Below are 26,662 nucleotides of genomic sequence, written 5' to 3' on the forward strand. Positions count from 1 at the left end.
TCTCCATAGTTCACCTGGATGGGAGAAAAGCAGGAATACATCTGGACACATGCAGTGCAGTGCATTCCCAACTGTGATTGACCAGTACAGTGCTCAATTCTTCTGGATACTGAAACACCTCAGAGAGCACTCCCCACTGCTTCAGTCTCAGCTGGAGTTCATGATGCCCCGTATGTGCCTATGAATGTTTGCAAACAGCCTTTTGTTTTTTTGCTCACCCTACTGAGACATCAACATCTTTAAGAAAAAATCTCTTGAAACACATTGCATAACTTTTAATGAAAGGTGTTCTGCATTGTTAGACTGGTCCTGCTTTTCATATGCGTGCTAATGCAAATATCACGCTTTTGTATGCTGTAAGATTACTGTTGTAGTGCAACTATAGAAATAGTAGAGAGGTGCCATCTGTGATGCTGAGAATCTGAACGTACAGTGTTTATTCAGCTATGAAGAGTTTATTTTGCAAATACGCATCTGAATCTCTGTAGAATAAACTATGTACAAAGTGTTTCATTCTGCCAGGGTTATGTTGCATATCTGATGCCTTACCCTTCGCTTTCCCATTTTACTCTTTCTTAAAGACCCAGAAGGGGACAGTTTGACTTCCCAGTGGAGGTTATTTTTCTTCTTAAAAGACTTCCAAGACTGTTAACTCCTTCAGAAGTTCCTTCTGTCTCAGAGGCTCTCTGATCCATCTGTGGTTTCCAACCTAGAAGATCTCAAGGAGTTCCCACCTCATTTCTTTGCTGTTTCTCTTCTACGTGCTGGATCAGATGTGCTTCTGCAAAGAAATTGTGGTGGTGCACTGTAGTACCAGTGAGGTTTACTACCCATACCAAAACCATGAAAAATTTGCAACAAACATTAAGATTAAAAACTAAATCTGGAAATCCAAGCAATTTCGTATTTCTTTGGATGTTTTCTTGGTAAAATCTCTCTTCTTAAAGACAGACATCTGGTAAACTGGAGCAATAACTTATTCTAGAATATGATCTGGTATTAGAGAAATATTTAGAAATAATTTTTTTCTCTGATCCAATTCTAGGAATTGTGAGGGGTTTTTTTTTTGTGGTGTAGCTTATCTGTAGCCTCCCTACAAATCAGAGTAAAGAGAAACCTAGTGCTACACAGACAGTTCAATAGCTTGATAAGTTTGGCCTAGAGCCTAAAAATAATGATTGTAGGTGTCTATTATTAGACATATAAATAAAAAAGATACAAAGCTACGGAGCAACTTTTACTATCTTACTGGGTTTACAGATGCTCACTGTTGAGACATCAGAATATTTATGTTGAGGGGAATAAACATACATTTAGATCATTAACATTCTGAACCTTGGTATGAAGAGCTTTTTCTTTGGCATTTCGTAAGAATGATTAAGTGAACAAAAATTTAGATACTCTTCTATGAATAAACATAATACCAGGAGAGTATATGAAGAACAAAAAGGTTTTGAAATTTATACTGAAGGTTTCAGTTTTTTCTACATATCTACAATTACGACACTATGACCTGAGCAATAATTCTTTTCAGGGATTAAGTAGTTTTTATAGAAGGATTTTGTGCAAGATTTAGTTTCTAAATAAACTGAGTTTCATTGTACATCTTTTTCTTTTCAACTTGGGACGTACAAGGTTGTGCTGATGTGAAATGGTGATATTATATAATTTCCCAAAATGGTTGCTTTAGAAACAGCTTTTTTTCATGACTCCTTTGCTATTCACTATTTCCACTTTTTGTAGCATTAATTTCAAGTAAGTTTGTCACTGTCAGTTCTGTAAACACAGGACAGTCTTGTCTTTAACCCCGAACTATTAATTTTTTAACTAGCTGTTCTAGGATGTGTCACCCTTGCTTCCATTTGTTAATTAATTATATGCCAGTTAGAAGTAGCTTACTTTCCATCTTTTATTCTTTTGGAAACAGCACATTCTCTTCTTTTCTAATTTACTTCTCTCCAAGTATCTTGCATAAATGCTGGGAAATATGCTGCAGGATAATTTAAAAAGCAAGTAAACAAAATAAATCAGCCAAAATAAAAGATGTGGATGCAAAGAAGAAAATTAAACATTACAGCTGGGGAAAAATATAAGATCTTTGGTAGTGAAGATGCAAGTATTTTTCATGTGATTTGCATGAAATTTTTAGCTGCATGGGTACTGTGTATTTTTTCTCTACCTCATCTTTATGGTTTTTAACCCTTTGACAGGTTCACAAATACTGCAGTTTCTGCTTTTTTTATTCACAGCAGGAAAATGATAGTTTAGTCATTTTTAAGACTCACCGCCTGTTAGTTATAAGGAAACACCCGATCTTTTCTTTCATGTGCTGAGGAGGTTTGGGGCATTGCCCTTTCTTCTGCCCAGAGTGAGGAAAATGAATCATTAAGATAAATATACTTTTATTTCACCCCCAATGGATTTTAATAGTGGTACTTTATTGATTTGTGTATAAAACAAAACAAAACAAAGCAAAACAATCAAATATTTTACCTCCTTTGTGTCAGACCTTTGAAAGGTACAATTTGCCACAAGCTTTTTGTTCTAAATGGCATCCAAATCTCAAAACATAATTCCTAAGGCCCAGTCATACAAACAAAGAAGGAGAAAGTGGACAGAGCTTGTGGTTTTGTATTGCCTGCCTGCCGGCTAAAAGAACTAGCTGAAATGAGATTTTGAAAGAGCAGGAACTCATGTCTTTCAGTAGACTTTCTCCTCAGAGTAAAAGAAGAACCCACAGAGAGTTGGGACTTTGTGTATCAAAACACAGTACTCATTCAGGACTGATGGCAAAAGCTCTAACTGGTCCCAAGTGAGTAGAAGGTTTGATCCGAGTAAGAGAAAATCTACTGAGAAACAAATGGAAAAGGGAAAAATAATATCCCTGTAGTTCAGAGGAGGAACACTCTGGCAATATTAACTTCAGATTAAGTAGCCAGATGTGTCAGTTCTTGATGGACAAAAAGCAGGCATAGAGCAACAGCTCAGAATTGCTGGATATCTTGCAAAAGCCAGAGGAGAGGGAAAATGATGCTGTTTTAATGGCAGATATGATCACAGATGGTTCTGACTTCTGAAGACTTGGATATGTTTGTTTCCTTGCAGATTTTTTCAGACAAATCAAGAGAGTCGCTGCCAAACATGATAAATAGAGCTGAAGGAACACCTCTCATCCAGAAATCTTGAGTTGCACTTGAATTCTAGTTTAGAAAGAAGATAAACTTTGAACTGCAAAAACTGTAGTCCCAAATACCAAAACCAGAGATGGCAGAAGATATCCTTTGAAGAAAGAAGTAAAATTGACTCTGTGTGTATATATAATACACTTTCTTCCTTTCCAGCACAGCATGTTGCTAGAATGGTGGGGACTGACAGTCCCCGTTACTGAATTTGTTTAATCTTGGAGTCAAACTCAAAGTTCAGGTAATAGTACAATAAAAAAATGGTGTTAGTTTAGATATTAATTTTGTAGTCACCAAAGATTTCTTAAAGCTAAAACCAGTTCAGATTATTGGTATATTCTTGAGGAACTGACTAAGATATTTGCTGCTTGTGCAACATTCCCAGATAAAAATTCAGCTTGTCTAAGGGGAAATGTCTGCGAGATACCTTTGTTAATTTTCATTGTGGAGACTGACAATCAATCTGATCTGAATTCTCTCAGTGCCAGGAGGCACACAAGGCGCGAACATCGTTCTTCCACTTCGATCGGTCTGCAGCTGCGTGCTCTGGAGTCAAGGGCCACAGCGCAGTCTTCTGTTGGTTTTTTCCTCAGGACATGACCGATCCAGTTCCATCTCCTCCTCCTCACTTCATTACTGATTTTCTCCATCCCCGCCGTTTCGGGTTTTTTTGAAAGTTGATGCTCGTCATTTCTGCAACTTTTTATTTTTTTTCCCGGGAGGAGGTAGTTGGCCTCCTGCCCAACCCCCATGACTTGGAGGGCCAGTGGTTTTTCTGTCAGGGTGGCCTTCCCTTAGGCTGCGTTGGTTCGCGGCACCTTCTTCAATTTTATCCGGTGCACCCTCCAGAGAGGGATCCCCTATCCACCACCCAGGGGACGCGCCTTCTAGCCGTGCAGCCCCAGCCGAAGGGACTGACAATCAAAGTTAGCCATTAATCTGATACATGGAGTTCATACGAACTAGTTGTTTCAAAAATTGTAAATTTATACTGATGAGATAAACTTTATTCTACAAAAGTCAGATATCAGCATCTCACCTGCTGAGAACAAAAGATTAATCTTCATTATTTTCTTTTCTTGTAATTTAAATCAGGAGGTAAGAGTTTTCCATGTCTCAGATTTTGTTGAAGGAACAAAAAATGCGGAAAGAAACTTTTTTTTTTTTTTCAGTATGAAAACTAAAGACTACCCTAGACATGTCCACAAATCAGTCGAGTTCTCCCTTTAGAATTGAATTTCTTTTTAGGCAGCCCTTGATAGTATTGCTTGGACAAGATAAAATGAGGTACAGCAGAACAAAGATCAGCACAAATAATGCAGCACCTGTTCCATTCAATCCATTTTAACTTTTTAAAAGGGAATTATGAGGACACTAATCCTCTGTCATGTAACAGCTGGGTCATATGGAGGGTAACATTAGTAATTGTCAAAGTACATCCTTAAGCTCACTTAAACGGTGTACACTGAGCCCCACAGAATTCAGCTCAGAAAATAGGAGACTATTGTATAGTACAATACATAGATAAAATAATGAAGGTGCTTAAGGATGATGTTCTGCTAGAAAAGGACATTAGTTTGTCATGCTGTTTAGCTTAATTTAGTGCTTCAAGGGACAAAGAAATTGTCTTGTCTTTGTTACATTGCCTAGAGAATCCAGACAAATTCTGAATAAAAATCACTTACATATCAACAGGGCAACATAAGGGGAAAACATAGATATCTAAATTAATACGAGAGAATGAAAAGACTTCTACCTAACCCAGTTAGCTCCTTGAGAAGCTAAGCTTTTTCTCAGAAAACTCCTTCTGTGCCTGAAGTTCACGTGTCTTGCAGCTGAGGTGATAGTCTAAGGACATTTATTTCATTTAATGTTACTCACTCTAGTCAGCACAGATTGACAGGCATTTCAGGAAAATAGCTTATTCCATCTTTAAAACAGTTAAAGGGTGGCTGTTTCTCCCGTTACAAGGGAAACCAAGATTTCCAAGCTGGCTTAAGGGATCCTTTCCTAAGTGCTTGTTCCTTCCCATATTTGACCACGTAGAGTTCCCATATTAGATGTCCTATGACCCTGAGAGGCATGGGTTAGCAGGCAAGCTTGAATTGTGTTTGGCGCTGGCTGCAGCAGCTAGTGCAGCACTGGATCTAAACTGGTGCTCATGCCTTTTCCACAACAGCCTTGGTGGCTCTTCCTGACCTGATGGCTAAAGAGAGCATCACTCACCCGGGCAGTCGCAAGAGATTCAAAGGAACAAATCCCATATTTTCAGACATCTTCACCATTAGCCTTATGTTCTGGGTTCGCTCCAACTTGCTTGTTGAACCTGCACTGTGCTGCAGCCCCAGGGCATGGGCACAGACACAGATGAAATGAGAAACGTTGGCTTCCTGGCATGGAGATTGGAGGATACAGCCAAGGATGTTGTGACTTGGGTAAAGGCCTTTGTTTCTGGGGCTGTATAAACAGTTTACATGAAAAAGTTCTTGACTAAAAGCATGAGTCATGCCTTGAAGCACCCATCTGGGAAGCAGAAAATGTGGGTGTGAATCCCATATGGTCAAGGGACTAAGACCGATCCTGGCTGCGTGCTTTAACCAACATACAGAAAATGGGCAACCCTCCTCTGGTCATATATAAAAGGACCATGAGGCATTCCTTAGTACCAAATATACAAGTGAGGTGTCCAAGTGAATTGATTTCTGGTTACAAATCTACTCTTGTATAGGAATCTAAGGTATATGTATAGGCAACCAAGACGCGTCTAAGAGGGAGAATGAATTTTAAATATAATTCCATTTCTGGCATTTTCTACGAACCAGCCTACCTGTTTTTCAGGCAGTTGTCAGTCCCAGGCAGTCTCAGGGGTCTGTATTTCTCCATTTGTTACAAAATGAACTGAAGCATCTAAATCAAATTCTCTTTTTTTTCCCCATCTGGTCCCTTTCCTTCTGTTTCATTAATTTATAATATTTTCTTCTCTTCTTGTCAGGTGCTTTCTCCTGTGAGACACTTGAGGTAGAGAATTAATGTCAGAGAACGTGTGAAGAAGGTATTAATGTTAATCTGCTACTACAACAGTATTTTCAACATAAGCTCTGTAAAAACAGTACCGTATAACGCAAGACAAGAAACTGAAATAACTGTGAAATTATCTAGCATTTTAAGGGTCACATTAGCTGCAAAGAAATATGCCAGGCTCTTAAGCAAAACAGTGGTACTGGATACAATTAGATATTGCTAAATAGGAGAGAACATGTCTTATGAAGCTGATCAGAATTCGTGACCTGCATCAAATAAAAACCTCTTTAATAAGAAGTATGTGAACTCTGTACACAGTAGCTTTGAACAGAGAGTGCAGTTTTTGGCAGATATTCATCTGATTATAAGTTGTTCTTATTGAGCTCACAAGGTCACTGTCCAAAAGAATTAATGTACTCCTGTCATGATTCAGGAGAAAATTGAGTAAGATGCATGAAGATGACTTTACATCTCTGTTCAGTATTGGTGTGACTCAACCCACCTCTGGTGTAGGATATGACCATTACCAGTTCAAGTCTGGTGTCTCCAGGTCAGGAAGCATCTTAACAGATCAGAGTGGGTGCAGAGGAGACCGTAATTAGAAGCCTGGAAATGTGCTATATAGAAAAACGCTTGAGAAGTTGCCAAAGAGAAAGTTAATGGGGCACTTGACCAAAGCTGATGAATATTGACACAGAGGAGTGAAACTTAGATGTGCGTCTGAGCCTAGAAGACAAATATAACTAGATCCAGTGGTTGGAGCACTAGAAATGACCTGCAAGTTCTTGACTCTGCTGGCAGTTAACCATGGGAAGGGTTTTACAAAGCACTGTGGTGAATTCTCTATCCCTTGGCTATTTTCACTCCACTTCGGTTTGGGTGGTTTTGTTGTTTGTTTGTTTGTTTTATTGTCTCGAAGGGAAGCCCTAGTTTAAACAGGAATGAATTTAGGAAGTTGTCTGACATCTGCCACATGTCTCAAACTGCAGTTCTCAAGCTGGAGTTTAGAAAATATTTTGGGGACAGGGATGGGTGGATCCCTGACAAGCCCATGGAAGGAAAAGGGAAATGTGAGGAAGAGGAAGTATCTGAAACTGGTAAGAGCCCACTGGTGGAGAAGTGGGCTCTTACCAGGAAGGTTTAAATCCCTTAGCTTTCTGCCTCCTTGCCTATGTTAAGAACCACGAGCCAAGCAGATGCTTCTGGAGATGTGCAGAGGATGTACTTTGAGAAATGCGACTGCAAAGGATGCCAGACAGGGTGATCGCACTGATGTCTTCTGGCCTTCTGACTTATGTACTGTCCCCCTCACACTGGCTCCTGTAAAATTTTAATTTTTATTTGCATACTAGTTATTCAATTTATTAATAAAACACAACACTCGAGAAAAAAATGGGAGTTTTTTCTGAGAATTATATTTTGTAACTTTTGAATCCACCAAGTTATACATTTAGCAATCACCTTAAAAGAGCATTTTACAATCATATTGATTTCTGATTATAAAGCAGGAACTGATGAGATAACCTACTTCCCCCCAAAAGTTAATTTCTCCTCAAGTTATATTCCAAGAGTGAGCAATTTCTCAGCTGCCCCCTGCAAGATCTCACAAATCATAACAATTTTTCAAATGGAGAAGCCATGCCAAGAGCCTCAATCAGTATTTCAGGCATGTCAACATATAATTTCAGTTTCAAAAACACTCAGCACTTCGAAACTCCCACTGACCTCTGCGGAACCTTCTCACTACTGAGTATTTTAGAATAAGGTTACTTTTTCAGATTCAATAATAATGGAGAAGCCTAATTTGTGTCTTGAAGTCTTAAAAATGCTGCCTCAGTTCTTATTCATGATATCTCACTCATATAGTCACAATTCCTTGGCAGTTTTGGGCCAGGATTTTTTTTTTAACAATGTGATAATAAAATATTAGTTTTAATTAAAAAAAAAGTCTTAACACTGTAAAACGACAGAGAAGCCAAAAGAATAATTGACTGTGAAAGTAGCTCCAAAGTAGGTCACATGGCCAAAAGCAAAATCTACTTCTGTTGTGCTATCATATTCATACAGAAGTGCCACTAGTGTTAAGGATATTTAAAAAAATGACAAAAGCAAGAAAATTTCAAGGTACATGACAGCTAAATTACTTGACTTGCAGAATTGCTGAGTACCCACAAATCTGACTGAAGTCAGTAGGAGCTGCAAGCGCTTAACACTGCTGAAAATCAAGAAAAATATTGTTGTTTACTTTTAGCTTATGCTGGTAATGTCTTTATAATGCTAGGATTTCCAACAATGCGAGCTTGTGATTTCTGGTGGCACGGCACTGTATGAAGTACCCAAGCCCTACAAAGCTGTCCATCAATAGCATTAGATGCTTGGGTCTGTGTGACATTTGTTGCAACTGGTGTCAAGGTCTTCTTCCATGCACACGTCCCAGAGCCCTGTAGAAATCTTGGCAGCCCATTCATGGGATCGCACTGGTCTTTGGGCAAAGCAGAGGTTATGGGCACCTTGGACTGAATGAAATTCCCCCCTGAGAGAGCTTCCCACTGCTGAAGGCTCATGGGGGACATGAAAATACTTAATTAAACTCAGTGAGTATGCCTAGTATAAACTTTTTACTGATTGTGACTGTTCTGAGAAAAGAGCAAAAGAATGCAAATAGCGCTCCCTTAGTCTTTTCCTTCTTGACCCTGTTCCTCTGAGGTTCTGTCTGTTAAAAACATTGTAATATTGCTGGTATTATCTGTTCACTTGGTAAAATTGGAAGCTATGAATCTAAGACAATTCAGCTGGAAAGAAAAGATTTATTTCTTTCTCAAGAGTAAAAAAAGTTTGATATCATTTGAGTGATACCTGAAAGAATAGGCAATAACATAAGAGCTAGGGAAGAGGACTCCTCTAAGTATGCAATAGCCTCAAATCCAGAGATTATGATCTTCCAGTTTTTATATATTGAAACTTCCAATAATGTGTTAGATGTGTGGAAAACCTTGAATGCTTTTAAGCCATCCTGAAAGCAATTCAACCTGGTCCTAATTATTTCATCTTTTTTTCTTTTTTTTTTTCCTAGACAGCCATGAGACAGCAATCTGCTTTTCCATTCTCACACCTTCCCACCACAAGAATAAAATAGGATCAGCATTGTTGCCTATGCCATACCAAATGTTAAATTTTTTTTTTTAAATTTTGTATATGAGTTATATACAATGTCAGGTGCTGGATTGTCTTGAACTAAAAGGTGAAACATCTCACAGAAAAAGCTGAACCCTTTTCAAAATATTTTTTGTTTGAACAAGATTAATTGGAAATGTCTTGCTCGAGCAGTTTAGTTTTTCATAATTGGGGGTAGAAAAAACTGTGCAGGAATCTCCTTTTAGCTACCACTCTTGGAACTCAGGAATCAATCACTATTGTCTCAGAGAAACACATTTATTTCTTAGTCAGCACATTCAAAGTTGCCATGAACCAGCAAGAGATGTAGGATTACATTTAGCTGAACTTCAATACAACTTGACAAATATGTGGAAATTCACAGTGTGTGTTCACTGTACTAGGTGGACTGTTTATAACCCTTTGATATTGCTTCACTGAAAACAGCTAAACAGAATGGATAAACACATTTGGACAGTACAAAGCAGTCACCTAAATGACACCATATTGCTACTTTTCCTCTATGTAGAAGACATTGGAGCTCCTTTATTAACTACAGAAAAATAGATTCTTATTTATGTCCTGATCTGAGGAGGAATAGGAGCATCCATAATTGCTAGGGTGCCTTCTGTACTAGAAGATGACTTCAGCAAAGGCTTTAAATGCTCAGCACCTCCCAGTTTCAAGCCATTAGCATTCATGTCCCTCTAGGGAATATGGACTTATTACTCACACATGAAATGAGATGCTGCTGAGGCTAGCAGCCCTCATAGCTCTTTCCAGCTTAGTGTCAAGACAAGTAAGTGACACCAATATGTGTTTGCAGCCTGGATTAAGAGAGTGCTTGAAGTGGGCTGTGCAAGGCAAGGTGACAACTGTCCTGAGTGGCAGCCTCCTGCTCCTGGGCTGCTGATGTTGTCTACCTGTAACGGCTCCTCTCCTGTATTATGTTCCCTGAAATCTGACAGGAGAGGATGATATGGTGCAAAGGCAACCACGGACAACCCTGTGAAAGGGAACTTCTTGTTCAGCCTTAATTCGGGATGTGACATTAGATTTAAGAGGGTGGCTGTTAAATTCAAATGGTCTTGCTCTATGTTGTAACTTTAGTTTGGAGGAGACTCTTGAACACATTTTCATAGGAGACAGGTCCCATGTTTAGAGAAGGTTTAAAACCAAACTGGGTTAGGCTGTCATCTGATGATAATTAAGTAGCTCAGCTGAAGTTCAGGCTCTGGGGATGCTACAGCAAGACGAGAGAAGTGGTTTAACTGATAATTTAGGGGAGTGACTTTCAGAAGGGTATTTGGACATAGCAAGAAAAAGGTGGGTTTACTGTGCTATTCCAAAGCTTGTGCTGCCATACCTTCACTGCTTTTACTACCAGTGCATGCCAGAATTAAGGCTAAGTATTTCCATCCATGTTATAAGGTTACTTTCATTTTGTAGGGGGAAAATGGCCTGTGCAGCCTGCGCGTGCACCTCCACAGGCCCTTGGAACTGCACTGGGGCGAGGGGATGGGCACCCACAGCTTTAGTGCCGTTTCTGGGGAGCACAGTAATGTGGCTCAGTTTGGTACCCCCAAAAAGAAATTGTCTGTCTCATAATACCCTGTATTTTGGAGCCTAGACTCTTCCAGCCACCAGGAATCTGTTTCTCAGGTGCATATGCCATTGGTTCTTTGTTGGTTTGTTGTTGGGTTTTGTATTTTTTAATATGCTTAAACTTAATATAGGAAGGATCACAACAAATCATTTTATAAAGCAATAACACAGTCAGTGCCAAAAAACTCTCTGCCCAGACAGAGGCCACAGTGAAACCACGAGGACTACCACCTGCCCGAGTAAGAAATGCCATTCTCACCTGCTGAAATGATTCTTGACTCTATATTCCTGCCACTATAATAAAAAAGAAAGAGAAGAAAACTTCTAGCTTTTGAACTGTGGTCAAATGTGTCCCCCAGAGCCTCTTCTCTCTCCATCGCATATCTCAGCACAGCACCGTCCAAAAAAGCACTGTCACTTTTCTTTTCCTTTGCTCACTCTGTAGGAGGCAAGCAGCTTGCAATGCTGTGCTGAAATACATGGAGCATTATCTGCAATCAATTATTTTGCTATTATTTTCTAGGCAATTGTTTTAGTCAATGTTGTGGGCAACTATATTGTAATGTATTTAACAAATATTTTAAGGCTACAAAACGAAAACTAACTAAAAGAAGCATTTTCTTATTTTCTCTGTCTGCTTTATCTTCCCAAGACATCAACTACAGGACAAGTATATCTTTGTTATTGTCAGTAAACCACCATTAAATCAGTATGATTCCTGAGGACTGTAATGAACTTGGCATCAAGAGAAGGCTGAATTACTGAAGACTAAAATAATAAATACAACAAATACTTTATCTGCTTTATAGCACATGATCTAGCCATGGAGTTCACTTGTATCTCCTCCCAGTCTTGGAAAACAATTAAAAATCATGATGAGAATACTGTATTTTATTTTTATCAAAAAAAAAAAGCACAGTCTGGAATTCGCATTCACATAAGACCATGGGAGGATTTATATTTTTCAGTAGAAAATTATCTTGTGCCATTTTCATGATTATCTAATCTAAAATCACATAAGCCACATTCAAGGAACTGTGGGAAAGTAAAGTGACTGTATGGTAGTGCAGAGTGGAGACGAAGTGGTGAGAGAAACAGGAATCATATAAATAATAGATGAAATTGCTGCTTTTTTTAGTAAATAAGTGCAAGACAAGAGTGATACAATATGTGCCCCACAAAGCCACTGTAACTATGGCAACAGCCATACATGTAGTGTCTTCATGGCAGATTAGCCATATAAATATCTAACTGATGGACCATACATGGTGTATACTTGTACCATAGTCACTCTCTAGCTGTCTTTTTATTGCTATGAGTAGTCTTCTTGTCTCATAGTTTTAGAACCTTTACAATACCTCCAAAGGGAAAAAAAATGTTATAATACATCCAGCTGTAGTTCCTTCTCACTTAATAAGTCAAGACTATTTTCTGTGAGAGATGCAGAATATGGATGCATGTGTCTAGGTGTGTGCGCATGTGCATTGGGCATGGCCACCAGCCCCTGTGCCCTTTAATCTCGCTGCTTTCAAGATTCTCATTTTTCAGACTCACCTCTCTTGGAAAGATCCGGTTTAGGCAATATTCTAGTTTGATATTTGTATTGCACATCACTTAGACTACCACCTAGAAAGGGAGGATTATTTTGTATGTTCTGTAACTGCCTTGTATTAGCTTTGGCTGCAACTGGGGAAAATTATACGAGATTTCTCAGGACATATAATTTCCAGCTGCCTCAGAACAGACTGACCTGTTCATACTGCAGATGGATAAAGCTCTTTAAACCCTCAATGTGCATGCCAGGAACCACAGGGGCATGAGGCTGAGAAGAATTCATACCATGTGTTAAGTCTCTGCATCTCATAATCAAAACTTCTCCGTTACGAATCTGTTCCTTTTTCCTTGGTTTACGAGGATACTTGCTTGTTTTACCTATTTAACTGTGCAGTTATGTCCCCATCCTACTGATACTGCAATTGCTGCCAAAATGTAAATTGTGTCCAATTTATAAATGCCAATAATTTCAGTCTTTTCTTTGAAATATGGATAAATAGCTGATGATTTTTAAAGGTCAATTCATATTTAGAATTGCTTGACTTAATTACAGGGATGAATTTTCAAATGGCATTGTTCATCACCCTGTGACACACTGTCACACTCCATCATTTACATTGCAGGGAATGATTTCTTGTTCCTCTCTGCTCTATCTGTACTGTATAAATGAGGAGCCCCTTTTGTGGTTCACAGAGTATCTGAAAAGTGTATATTACATATATTCAATCTGTCACCTGAATTGTAAAAAAAGAGACTTTTCCATTCTTTAGGAAACTTGTATTACTATTTGCAGTACTGTCACTGTCTGAAAACACTGTTGAAAACAGAAGCATATCTGCCTGGAAAATGGCAAATAAACATAAAAATACACAAAAGTGGCATAGATCTGTGGAGTTTGTGTTTGAGAATATCAGTGATTACTAAACCTGCAGTCATCTAGAATTGCTTGGGGTCACCTGGTCCCTGTAAGTCTGGAAAAATTGGAGAAAACTGAAGGAGAGTTGCTTTGATAAATTTTGTTAAAGTCCTTTCCCAGGGAAATCCTAGATAAGAATCTGCTGCCTTGGAAGGATGTATTGATCACTGCTGTCCTCTGAATTGCTGCTGTATTTTCTGACTTGGGTGATTGTACCCTTGTGAAGTGGTTTCATGGCAGTAAATGATGCATTAAGTCTGCCCACTGCCATTACTTGATGGCAAAGTGCCTTTACGTAGCAGGTGAAGAGATCCACAGGTACTGCTGAATCCAATAGATGTAGTGTGTCGTGGTTTAACCCCAGTTGGCAACTAAGCACCACACAGCCGCTCGCTCACTCCCCCCACCCCAGTGGGATGGGGGAGAGAATTGGAAGGGTGAAAGTCAGAAAACTCTGACTCTGAAAAATAATTGCAGTAAAATGAAATAGAATAATAGTAGTAGTAGTAGTAGTGATAGTGATAGTGATAGTAATAATATAATAATAATATGCAAAGCAAGTGATACACTATACAATTGGCTCACCACCCACCGACCAATGCCCAGCCCATCCCTGAGCAGCGATCGCTGCCCCCTGGCCAGCTCCCCCCAGTTTATATACTGAGCATGACGCCATACGGTATGGCACAGCCCTTTGGCCAGTTTGGGTCAGCTGTCCTGGCTGTGCCCCCTCCCAGCTTCTTGTGCACTGGGCAGAGCACGGGAAGCTGAAAAGTCCTTGACTGGTGTAAGCACTACTTAGCAACAACTAAAACATCAGTGTGTTATCAACATTATTCTCATCCTAAATCCAAAACACAGCACTATACCAGCTATTAGGAAGAAAAATCAACGGTATCCCAGGTGAAACCAGGACATAGTGACACGGTTTTGTATTAATATAACTGCTAATCTAGTTGAGTCTCCAGTTAGATGTTTTATGTTCGTTGATACTGACATCCTAAGTGGATGACAGTATTTAGTCATAAAATCCTCACATAAATAATTCAGCTGAATTTGACACGGCTCACGCTGTAGCTGCACAGAGTCCATTGCAGCCTTTTTCATGTGCAGTAAAATCCATCCCAAGACTGAGAATACCTCAAGCCTTATCTTTCCAAAAATGTGAATTTAATTTAACAAGCCTGGCTTTACCTAAAGAATATGAAAGTACATTTTCAGCACAAACCATTTCTTGCTAGACTGCATAAAACAAGTCCATGACCCAGAACTGAATATTAGCATTTAATTGGCTATTTTTCCTCTAGCATTTGCTGTTATGCACCCCCCCACCCCCCCCACCCCCTCTTTTTCAAAGCCCCAGGTACTGAAATGGGACTCTGTGTGGGAGAGGTTTGAGATAAGAAGTTTTCTCATGCAATTGATCAGCACAATTTCCTGAGCCTGTGTCACAAGGCAGCAGCAGCCTAGCAACTATCCACATTTTCCAGTGCCTCACTGTGGACTGGCAAATGCATCCAGTTGCTCCTCTACGCGCAGCATAATTAGAACAACCCTATCTTTTCTCTGGATGTCTGTAATGAGTGGGATCTGGCGTTATGAGCTTTACCTGAGCAAAAGGCATTTTAAAAGAAACACTGATGACACATACCTCTCATCCTGCTCTTCTGCTTTCACTGAATACCAAGCTGGATGTTTGTTCACTCGTCTGCTACATATCGCATGAGATAAGCATTCCTCACAACTGTTTCGGTGGTTTTTTTATTGATCTGTAAAATCAACACATGATTTATTATTGTGTAACCATTTTACAGAGAATATAATGAGCGAATATAAACTAAAACTTACACAAGACATGGAAAAGACTATACCTGTTGCAAGGGCTACTGCTACAAGTATCTGTATTTTTAAACAGCTGTGTCACGTTTCTCAGTTATTCATTGTGTATAGAGACAAATGACACTGAAATACGTTATTGTAATAGTAGTTACTGGAAAACACTCCATTTTAGCAGTGACATTTTATATATTGTATAACATAATGTGATCCTTTTGATACAAAACACAGAGCAGGACAGGAAACAAAATTAAAGGTGCCCCAGACGTTTATAGAAAGATTGTTTGAGCAGGAAAATTGGAATTCAGAGCAAATGCCCAGTGCTGCTTTTTGTCTCAGTATTTCAGTCCTGTATTCATTACTCCATCCTCTATTTCCACGAGAAGGAAAAAACACCCTGTGTAGGAAGACCTGTTATATGGGGGCAGACTGAATTTCTGTATGCCTCAAGCAGTGGACAATTATAAATGCTTACAGAAGACAGCAATATCATGTTCTGCTTAGAAAACCACTTTGAAGATATGATGAGTGGATGGAAGTTGATCTGACACAGCTTTATTTCTGCTCAAACCATCTCTATGAAAACCTAATATACACTAAAACAAATGATAAATACAGAATGTCTTCCTTAATGTCAAATCTTGATTAAATCATAAGAAAAGAGACCTTGGCAGTCTATTTAATACTGCTGACTCTGTAGTCAGTGAAAGCAGTATGTGTAACACAGTTTGGATGCCGTACAATATAGAGCCAAATATTATGTTGTTTTGATGTGTTTACAGACGGCTAAGCTCTCAGGGAGGCAGTTTTAGGCACACATCTTAAGCCTTTATGTCTTTAAACAATATTAGGAAAACATTTCAAGTGCAAACATATTCATACCACGTTTATCATTGCACTGGCAAACTTGTTATGGATATACAGTTTCTATAGACTATACTGACATGTTGCCATTCTGCTTGCTCTCTTTAAATTTTCCCAAGATTATACTTCAGGGGAGTAATACAATGGTAAAAATATCCTGAAGTGGCAAAAGCTTCTATGCGAGTTGTAATGTTAAACCTAGAATTACTTTTGTTTTCTAGAAATTGGGAAGGGAAAAATCAATCTGTCTTGTAATCATAAAGAATAACATTTGTTTTAGATTTTTTTGTTGCAATTGAAAAACAGCTTGGTTAGTTCAGTGAAATGGTAGTAAGGATTATAAACTAATCCTTTTTGATGAAAATGAGAAATATGAAATAGCATAATCATTTCATTTTAACAGTTAGACATAACAGTTGCCAAATGCACACTGTTGAGAAACTAAGGAGGAAAGGGGCACTTTCAGCTTGTCAGCTTTATGAGCACAGGTCAGAGGCAGGCAGCTACGGCCTCAGTGGACTAGGTCCTTGGAGTGCTTAATGAACTGATAAATTAGTTTTCTTACTTTGCAATACTCAACTTTAAAGCACACATGAATGTCCCTGATCATTTTTACTGCATCTGCATCAATCAGTGTTGCAGTGAAATATTTATATTTGAAACAAAATGTTTATGCAGAAAGACTAATGTTAATCTGAACTGCATTTCAAACGCCACCACCTGTAAGCCAGTATTGCACAGGGGAAAGCCTCCTGCAGAACAACGTGGCTTTAGAGAACAGAACTAGGACAAAGCCAAGATCACAGTACTTACTGAAGTACTTACCGCAGTACTTACCTTGGATCATAAATTCTGGCATATTAAAAGAAGATTGACTCATCACATGTTTTAATCTGAAGACAACCAGATTACTGCAACTGGCAGGATTTGTCAGAGGTTTACTCTTCTACAGCGCCAGCTGGCACAGTGCTAATCCAATGTCCTCTCTTCCTTAGCTCTTAATGCTCCCCTGCATCTCGGTTTTGGGTTTTTTTGGGGGGGTGAGTAGGGGTTGTTCATCCCCTTCCTCTATATGCTCTGCTTCAGACTCATTTCACTGGTTTTGGTGAGATTGATCTCAATGAGCTGTCGGTATGGATATATGGATGAGAAAGCCACGGGTGAGTTAGTCCCCTGTACTCCTTTCTGAGTTAATGGAGAAGAACAGGCTAATTTACCATTTGAATATGAATACCTGGCATGGTTTTGATGTCTACATTAGGATGGGATGCATCACATCTCAGAAGTATGTATTTCTTTCCTTTGACTCCAGGGCGAGGCTGTATGACTAATTCATATGTAGATGTCTACACTATAGATAAACATATTTGATTAGATGAATTGCACCTTTTGAGTGTTTTGGTTAGAATGATAACAAAAAAGTCATACTGCATAGCTCATGTAGTATTAAAACTTCAGATTTGGTAGGAAGTTTGGAAACACAATCACACTTCTGAGGTCAGTTTAATTTTCAGGGCTTCATCTTGTACCAGTTAAGTCAATGGCAAATTTTTATGGCAGAATGAGATCTTGCATGCACCCCAGGACTAAATTCTCTTGAGTTAATGAGGTATTTGGTGGATATGAAAGAAGTTTCTTTAGAGATCTGTAGGTGAAATGATTTAAGCAGCTTATATGGTCAAGATTTTAATGCCAACTTGACAATCGATAGCACTTCTGCTCCTATCCAGTGAGTACAAGTTGAAACAGAGTTCACTCGCTCCACTTGATTGTGTTACGAGAACTGGAAATTCCTGTTGTGAACAGCACCTCAGTGCTGTGGTAACTGAACAGGGCACTGTGTGCCACTTCTACTTCTTTTGAAGGATGGAAAGATAACCTGGTGTCAAAAATAAGGAAGAAAATATATACCTGAAAAGAAAACAAAGAAAAGTCATATCTGCTGCCATTTTATATGGCACACACTATACATGCACACACTTGAGAGAGGCACTTAGAGGGGCAGCTCACGGGGAACTGCAGGATCCTTTTCCCTTTCTCCTACGAGTAGTTTTGGATTCACTGATACCTCTTTCTCAGGGTTTCTTTGAAAGCTGAACCTGAATGCCCAGGTCAGTTAAGACTGTGATCAGGGAAAACACTCAAGTGCATCAGTCCTGTTATATTTACCTGTGTCTTTTTTATGACTGTAGAGGAAGTGTTTAGCAGAGCTGCAGTTACAACCAGGTTTCAGAGTGGTATCCAGAACACTCAGTTGAAAAAAACCAACAAATCTCAGCTTCTTCTCATTTGAAGAGAGTGAGAGACTTATCCCAAATTTGTTATATGATGTTTCTTGCCAGAAGTTTTTTTTTTTTTTTTGGTGGAAAAAGAAAAGAAGAATCATCATTACCTTAAAATTATTTTTACCAAGTGAACAGCTTCTTCTGTCCCCTCACCTTTGCTTTCCAGATATTTATCCTGCAGTACATGCCTGCACAAGTAACAGAAATAAAATTTAGACTCATTATCTTCTGAGGTGGAACTAAATCACTGTAGCAGCACTAATCTAAATGAACACCATGGGGCAAACAGCAGTGAATCAGCAGACCTTTTGCTGCAACAAATTTTTCTTTGTAAATGTAACACTGTTTTCAGGATGAGAGTGTAAGAATTTGTTCAGATACCACACTGTAAGGCACTTAAATCCTCAGATCCATATTAGGAAACTCAAAACAGGTACCATGTAGTCATAAACCTTCCCCAAATGGTTCCATATTTAGAAGCTCCAGGACAGTGGCAAGTATGCATAAAGCCAGTTTGTTGAATTTAACACTTATTGCTGCCACCTATGTTGAATCTAAATTGCTTGAGTAATTTAAATGGCATTGGTGGCACACAGAAAAAAAAAAGTCCATTGAATTCTAGGAAAAGTAGAAACATACTTTCTCTCTAGCCATGTGATCTGTTTTTGGCATGACATCAGTGTGTGATCTCCAGTCTTCCAGAGCTATATTCCTGACCACCATGGACAAAGTTTGAGATTATGGGCTTTTTATCCATTACCATATTACATATATAAAAAGCTAGATTTAAATTAGCATAGTCCCATTAAAATCACAAAGCTGTATTGATGAATACTCTTTGAGGAGCTCGCTCAATAGCTGAAAGAATAAAAAGGTTTCGGTCTGCAAATATTTACAAAAAATCTGGCATACATCACACGGAATCAATTTATCAGTATCAGGAATAATTCTGTTGGCTAATACAACACAAAAGAAATATTATACTTTCATTATATCCATATATCATAGAATCATAGAATTATAGAATGCTTTAGGATGGAAGGGACCTTTAAAGGTCATCTAGTCCATCCCCCCTGCAATTGGCAAGGATAACTTCAACTAGATCAGGTTGCTCAGAGCCCCATCTAGCCTGTCCTTGAATGTTTCCAAGGATGGGGCATCTATATATGTATGTAAATTTTTCATGCTTCCATTTCTTAGCCCAGAAGGACTGGGATGTTGGGGCTCCATGCTACAAAAGAGGGAACATTCTCCTTTGACTCAGTGAGGAAGTCCAACAAATCTATGGGCCTGCTCTTTGAAGAAAATTGTGCTAAATTTTAACCATGCATCATAAACTGTGGCTGAACTGAATTCAATGGATGTAAGCTATCCTGACTAAAGATACTTTCTTGAATTCTCCAGATAATGAGAGGGTTCAGCCGCTTCCAAGATCAAACTCTCAAGCAGATTTTGATCCCAAAGACAGGAACAAAACATTTGTCATAACTTTCATTGTTTTTTGTCTCTTCTCGGAGCATTGTTAGTTAATGTTTAAAGGCAGCATTGAGCATGAAGGTTTACATAGAGAACAAAGAGCTCATTCTTGACTCCAGGAACCTGCAGTCTTATTGATAAAATGAAAAAAGAGGGCAAATGATGAAACATCAGCAAAAGTTTGGAGCAGTGAGGAAGAAGGCATTGACTCGGATAAGTTTTTTCATGCTATAACATGGTCCCTTTTTTTCAGTTGTATAAACAGGGAATGGTGGCTGGATGACTGTTGAACATAGGGTAGAGATGGTGTTACACTGTCTACTGTAAGTTGACTCTTCATCACTGTTTTTAATTTTATGGGATTCAAGAAGTAACGTTCAGAACATTTGCTGATTTATGACACCAATATTAATCCTGTCAAGCTCATGAAGTCAGACTAATCTAACAGAGATTGCATGAATGTTTTAGAACTATAAATAATAATTAGTAGCTAGCCTAATATTTTTCTGATTGTTTAATGTATTCAACTGCTATATATTCTAAACCTGTTTTTCTGAAGATTTTACTCTGAAAACTAAAGATTTTCTTTGAAGTTATTCTCACACTCTTTTTGTTTTATTAAAATGAGACATAAGGTTCCCCCCATTTTTTTTTTTTCAGCATTATCTCTGTCTATTGCTGTCGTGGTTTAACCCCAGCCAGCAACTAAGCACCACGCAGCCGCTCGCTCACTCTCCCCCAGTGGGATGGGGGAGAGAATCAGAAGGGTAAAAGGGAGGAAACTCGTGGGTTGGGATAAGAACAGTTTAATAATTGAAGTAAAATAAATTAGAACAGTTAAATAGGCAAAGCAAAAACCGTGCACGCAAACAAAACAGAACAAGGAATTCATTCACTACTTCCCATCGGCAGGCAGGTGTTCAGCCATCTCCAGGAAAGCAGGGCTCCATCACGCGTAACGGTTACTTGGGAAGACAAACGCCATCATGCCCAATGTTCCCCTTCCTTCTTCTTCCCCCAGCTTATATACTGAGCATGATGTCATATGGTATGGAATAGCCCTTGGGCCAGTCTGGGTCAGCCCTCCCCCTGGCTGTGCCCCCTCCCAGCTTCTTGTGCCCCCGGCAGAGCAGGGGAAGCTGAAAGAGTCCTTGACCAGTGTGAGCACCACTTAGCACCTATTTAGAGACAGCTTAGCACTACTTAGCAAGAACCAAAGCATCAGTGTATCATCGACATTGTTCTCATCCTAAACCCAAAACACAGCCCCCATACCGGCTACCAAGACGAAAGTTAACTCTATCCCAGCTGAAACCAGGACAATTGCTTTACCTGAAACACTGTGGTGACATTCTTAAGAGGGAGTTCTAATTGCTTCAGATTATATTTTTAATTGCTTTGTTTAAGCCCATTGCACTGGTTTGTGGAAAATGTCAGATGTCTTTCCCAAATACCCACATCAAGAGCATTGCCAATGAGTCAATTAGGAAAGAGTCAGTCTTGTTGTTTTCATCAGCCTTCCCAAATTCAGCTCAAAATCTGACACCTCAAAGCAGGCTTTGAGAGTATTAGAGAAACATGAGGTGACGGTACCCTGGCCACCACTCTTGGAGAGCTGGGTCTCATGTGTCAGTAGGTTTAACAGGGATGGTGTGATTTCCACAATCATAACTTGTTTTAGAGGTTATTTTATAATGGTATTAATCCCTACTGGGAGAACATTTTTATTCCTGTGTTAATATGTTAAAACGTAATTGTTTTTATACTTGGCAATATAATAGCCAGTTTTAAACTGCTATATACAGTTTCAAAGGTACAGAATGTTTGCAGTTAAAAATAACATAGTTTAACTGATTTCAAAGTCTCGGCACCAAGACCAAATCAAGTAGTCAGTGTTTATATAAACATGACAAAATTCAGCCTACAGATGTACAAACTTACTGTTTATTTCAGTAGGAGCTGCATATATGAATCTGGGGGTGGGATATGTTTGACGAGGGCTTGGCTGGTGTGAATAGGAAACTTTATTACTCCTATGGATGCTGCATTGGAGAATTCAGTATTACTTCTGTATGGGTATGAGATTTTGATCAGCATTTCTCATGTACGTGAGTCCAGGCCTCCATCTTTATGATTTCTAACGCAGTCTGGAGGCCCTGGCCCTGCAGCTGCTCAGCCCTTAGCTTCTGAGTGCTCTCTGGGAGGAGACCAGCAGGACCACGGCCAGCTTGGATTCTCACAGAGGAGGATGCTAATTTAAAGTCTTTGGGGACAAACTTTACTATCCAAGGAAGAGTCACAGAAGAGACTTAGTATGGCTGCATACATGGGGTAGGGCACAGGGAGGACTGTGCTGTCGAGAGCTCCTGAGAGACGTCCCAAGGTGGGAGGAGGGTTCTTAAGAGGGGTCTGAGCTGGGCTCTGCCCAGCTTCCAGCTGGTGGCTGGATCCCCAGTGTGGGGAAAGCAGCTGCTACATGGCTGCTGCAGTCTGCAAAAGGACAAAACAGCTGCAGAGTCGCTCTGCAGCCAGAGGTAACCAAAAGGATATAGTCCAGCTGTGAGCAGAAGGCAGAATTTCCCTCCAGGAGATGTGTAAAGTGCAAGCTGGCTGAATTGCGGTTGCTCTGGAAACCGTCCTTTGAGTCTCTTTACTCTAGTAAGTGTAATTTCTCAATCATAACATTACACTAATAATGTTTCGGGTTTTAATATCCATTTTTAAAGCCAAAAGAGAAATGGAAAGAAGAATTAAGACTGATTGCACATTCAAATAAGTGAACATACATTTACCTGAATATATAACACGGTATTAACATTAATAAGCACTGCACTAACCTTTATTTGAAGGACTAATTAAAATAATTGCAAATGCATGTATTTGATGGCATGGGTGTCTAACCAGATTTTGTAAAATGTCTTCCATTTTGCCTCGGGGTTAAGATCCGTGCAAAATCCACTCATGAGCCTTGAAAAACAGTCACAGTGGAATGGTGGAACCATGGGATATTTTAAGGGACGCTCCCAAATCCTGTTTAAGCAAAAAAATATATGTTTATAAAACAAGCTATTAAAAAGGGCATAAATGCTTAGATGTTGTTTTTAAACTCATTCATAGATTCTTTTTTATTCTTCTAAGAATAAAAAGCAACCTCCTTCTTTATGTCTTGTAGTTTTCACAGTGTTTTGCTGTTTGAAATAACTGTTCTTGTAAGCAAAACGAAGCTGATGGGTTGTCCTTTTTCCCACACAGAAGGAAACAGCAGTAGCATCAAAATGACAAAGCAATAATCATCAAAAGCTGTGTGAGATTTTTTTTTTACTGTTGTTAGAGTGGATAAAGCTTTTGTTGGAAGCAGAGCAAAGATATATTCCAGAGGGGATAGATATCCATGGGAACATCTGTCCCCAAAGTGAATGAAGGCAGAAGGCAAAGACACCGGACATGTACTGTTGGTAAAATTGGTTCATTGGTATTTAAGAGGGATGATTTCTGGTTTTGTAAAGAATGAAGAATCTTAGACTAAAGGAAAACTTGTATTGCAGGAGCAGAAGCTCAGATTTTTGATGACAGATTGGGTGGGTGACAGATTATTTGAGAGAGTCAGAAAGGCTTTAAAGTATCTAGTAAAGAGGAGACAACGGAGCAATCACTAAACCACAGCATCTGTTGTCTAATAGATCCAAGCACTGAGGACCATGTAAGGTACAGCTGCATTTGTAGCATTTTTTATTGCTGATGTCAAGAGCATAGATAGTAATCAACGTGCTTTGGAGATGTCCAGGAACTGATGAAATATGGTTGGGTTGGTGTTAGCAGACCTGAGTGATATGTTTTTTCTGACTAGGTTTTATGGATAGTGATTACAGTTTCTTCTACAAGGATAAAATTGGAGGAAAAGCAGTTACTGATTCAGACTCACAGGCAATTCAGAGTTACAGGGCCCAGATTCTTGTGCACTATAGTTCTGACTAGTAAAAACTAAAGATGAGGGAGCTGTGGGCAGCTATTACAGATTACCAAATCCCAAGGCATATTAGGACAGGACAAACGAGTTCTTGAACACCCATACCTAACACCTAAGCCAAGAAATGTGTGTTCTTGTGGATGGCTTCTTTGGTGTACTCCTGACCATGGTGGAGTTCCAGGCTGGCCCAAAGAACCATGATGATCTCCATTTGTGGACAGGCCCCCCCAGCCCTCACATGTTTACTGCCTCCCTGCTCATGTACGCTGCGTCTGATGAGGATGCCCAAAACAGGGGGAATCCCAACAGGAGAGATCCATTTTGTGCAAGAAACTGGGGGGAATCTCTGGTAACACATTTAAAGGAAAGACATTTTAGTATGCTGAAGTTCTACAACTCTTTTGACACCCAACTGTTTTATCTGAATATGTATGGGGTGATATCCTGAATGACATATTTGGACACTGTAAATAACATGCACAAGCTGTTCTTTGCAATGGCCAAGCAATGCTGATAAATCACATTTCTAGAGATTTCTCTCCCTCTCTTTTTCACTTTCATGGATGTGGTAGCGTAGAGGTGATTTGAACAAGTGGGCTTTTATCCACTCAGACACTTCAAACTGTGTTTAACAAGAAAAGTAAAGGGGAAGGCTGCTTTGGGTTTTCATGGCACACTGCAGTGTGCTGAAAAATAGTCATTTCAAGGACAGGTAAGCATAAAGAAATAAAGTGATTCTGACGATGCTTTGCTTCTGGTGACAGAAGTTTGTCTTTCCTGGTGTGCAGACACTCAATATTTGGATTTTTTTTTTTTTAAGGTTTGAAATCTCAGGCTATTTAAAGCACAGATTTGACACAGATTTGACTCTGGCATTTATTTGTTTCACTAAGTAAATTTTGTCATAGAATCTCTAGACTTCAGAAGACTATGCAGTAGTACTGCTCCATATGCATATCACTGCAGGTGATTCAGTTAAGGCAAATTATCATATCTAATGACTATTTAGAAACATACTAAATATTTTCATTGTTTAGGAAACAATTACTATTTTTTTTGCATGGATCTACTATACATCTATATAATCTTATCAGATCTTCATATTACTGGCTGTATACCTCTGGCCTTTTTTACTTGGATCTTTGTATCCCATAAATGACCTTGTCAACAACTTTCCCTGTCTTGACCTCAGCACGATGTCCCCTCCTGGAGCTTTGAGCAAGTTCAAGAGAAGCTGAATCCTAATAAAAACTGTATGCCTTTGCAGCTATGAGCATGCAGCAAAGTTTGCAGTGGCACATGGCAGCGTTTCAAAGCACTAAGTTTTTCTTACCCAAGCAGAATATAGTTCTCTTCATCTTTATACCAGGACAGAAAAGCAAGCATGTATTTGCATACATATGGAAAGTGTTCTCTGCTTCTTTAGCACCAGTATTTGAGATACTCTCTTCCCCCACTGCAGTTGTCAAAGTTCTTATGCCAAGACCCTACTGCTGCTGTTTTAGACACATTGGGTGGGATTCATTTAATCTAACTGTAATATCTTAAAAGCTACGCATTTAGATCTATTCTAAATGTTTGTCTAAGGTAAGACGCACTGAAAGTGCACATTTCTTTCCATTCTCTGTTGCAAGATATGAGACAATTTGTTTAAACGTGTAGCCTTTGATTCCTGACTTGTAGCTAAATGCAGATGAATCCCAGCCTCTGTTTTCACAGACCCCATTTCCTAAGTGGCTGCTTATTTTAGGTCAATGTGTGGTTGTTTGTCTTTCAGTGCACCGTTTGTATTTTTCTGGCTCTTAATTCTGGTTACACCAACCTGGGGAGCCTAGGGGCATATTTATGAAGTACTCTAGAGAGCATGGAGAGCCTACACCACCATAGAGCTTCAAGCTGCTCTGTGTAGTGCCATGTCAGGTGAAAGATGCAGTACTGCTACCTCAGCACACTGTCGCATCCAAGTGGGCATGGAGTAAGCTGTGCCATGCTTCAGACTTGTATCAAGGATATATTGCTTCCAGTTTTGAAGCAGATTCTGTTGCCAGCCATCTCAGCTCTACGCATTGGGCACCATTACATGGTGTAGACCGGACCTGTACGCCCAGCAGCTGTATTTTATTCTCCTATCCCTTCAGTCCTAATAAATCACAAGACAAAAGTCAAAGGATACATCAAATCACGTATGATTCCTCATGTGGCATATTGCCACTGATTCCTCTGGAGTTATTCCTGACTTACACTGTTGAAAATAGAATCCGCCTGCAGATGAGTAGGGGTGTAAATGAGGCCACAGCTATTGATCATATTTTTACCCTTCTTGAATATACTGATTGATGTTTTCTGACAAAGTTTTTGTACTAAAACAAAATGTATTCATGGCTTATTAAACAGCTATGGAAGAGTCTATTTATCCTGTTATTGCTTCCTTATATTGGTCACATATTAGGCAGTAACATGTCTTCCTCTGAAATATGAGCATTTGTTGGATCCCCAAATATATCAGGTTACATTGTGGTTTCTTTGCTACATAAATCTTGTTACTGTCAGGTGGGTTTATTTGGGGAGGTTGGAGGTAAGCCTTGTTATTATGCTTTTGGCTTAATTGTAAAACCTCGTGAAAGGTGTATTTATGTTTCCAGCTTAAAGTTTTACTTTGGTCCAGGCACCAAAGAAAACCTTGGTACAAATTGAGAACCAAGAACTTGTATCCTTTAGGAAAGTAGATATCTGGAAATTTTTTTTCATCCCTGAAATTGATATTTCCAAAAGAAGGAAAGCTTAAAAGATTTTTGATTCAGAA

Source organism: Platalea leucorodia (assembly GCF_965183815.1).
Source record: "Platalea leucorodia genome assembly, chromosome: 1".
Lineage (NCBI taxonomy): Eukaryota > Metazoa > Chordata > Aves > Pelecaniformes > Threskiornithidae > Platalea > Platalea leucorodia.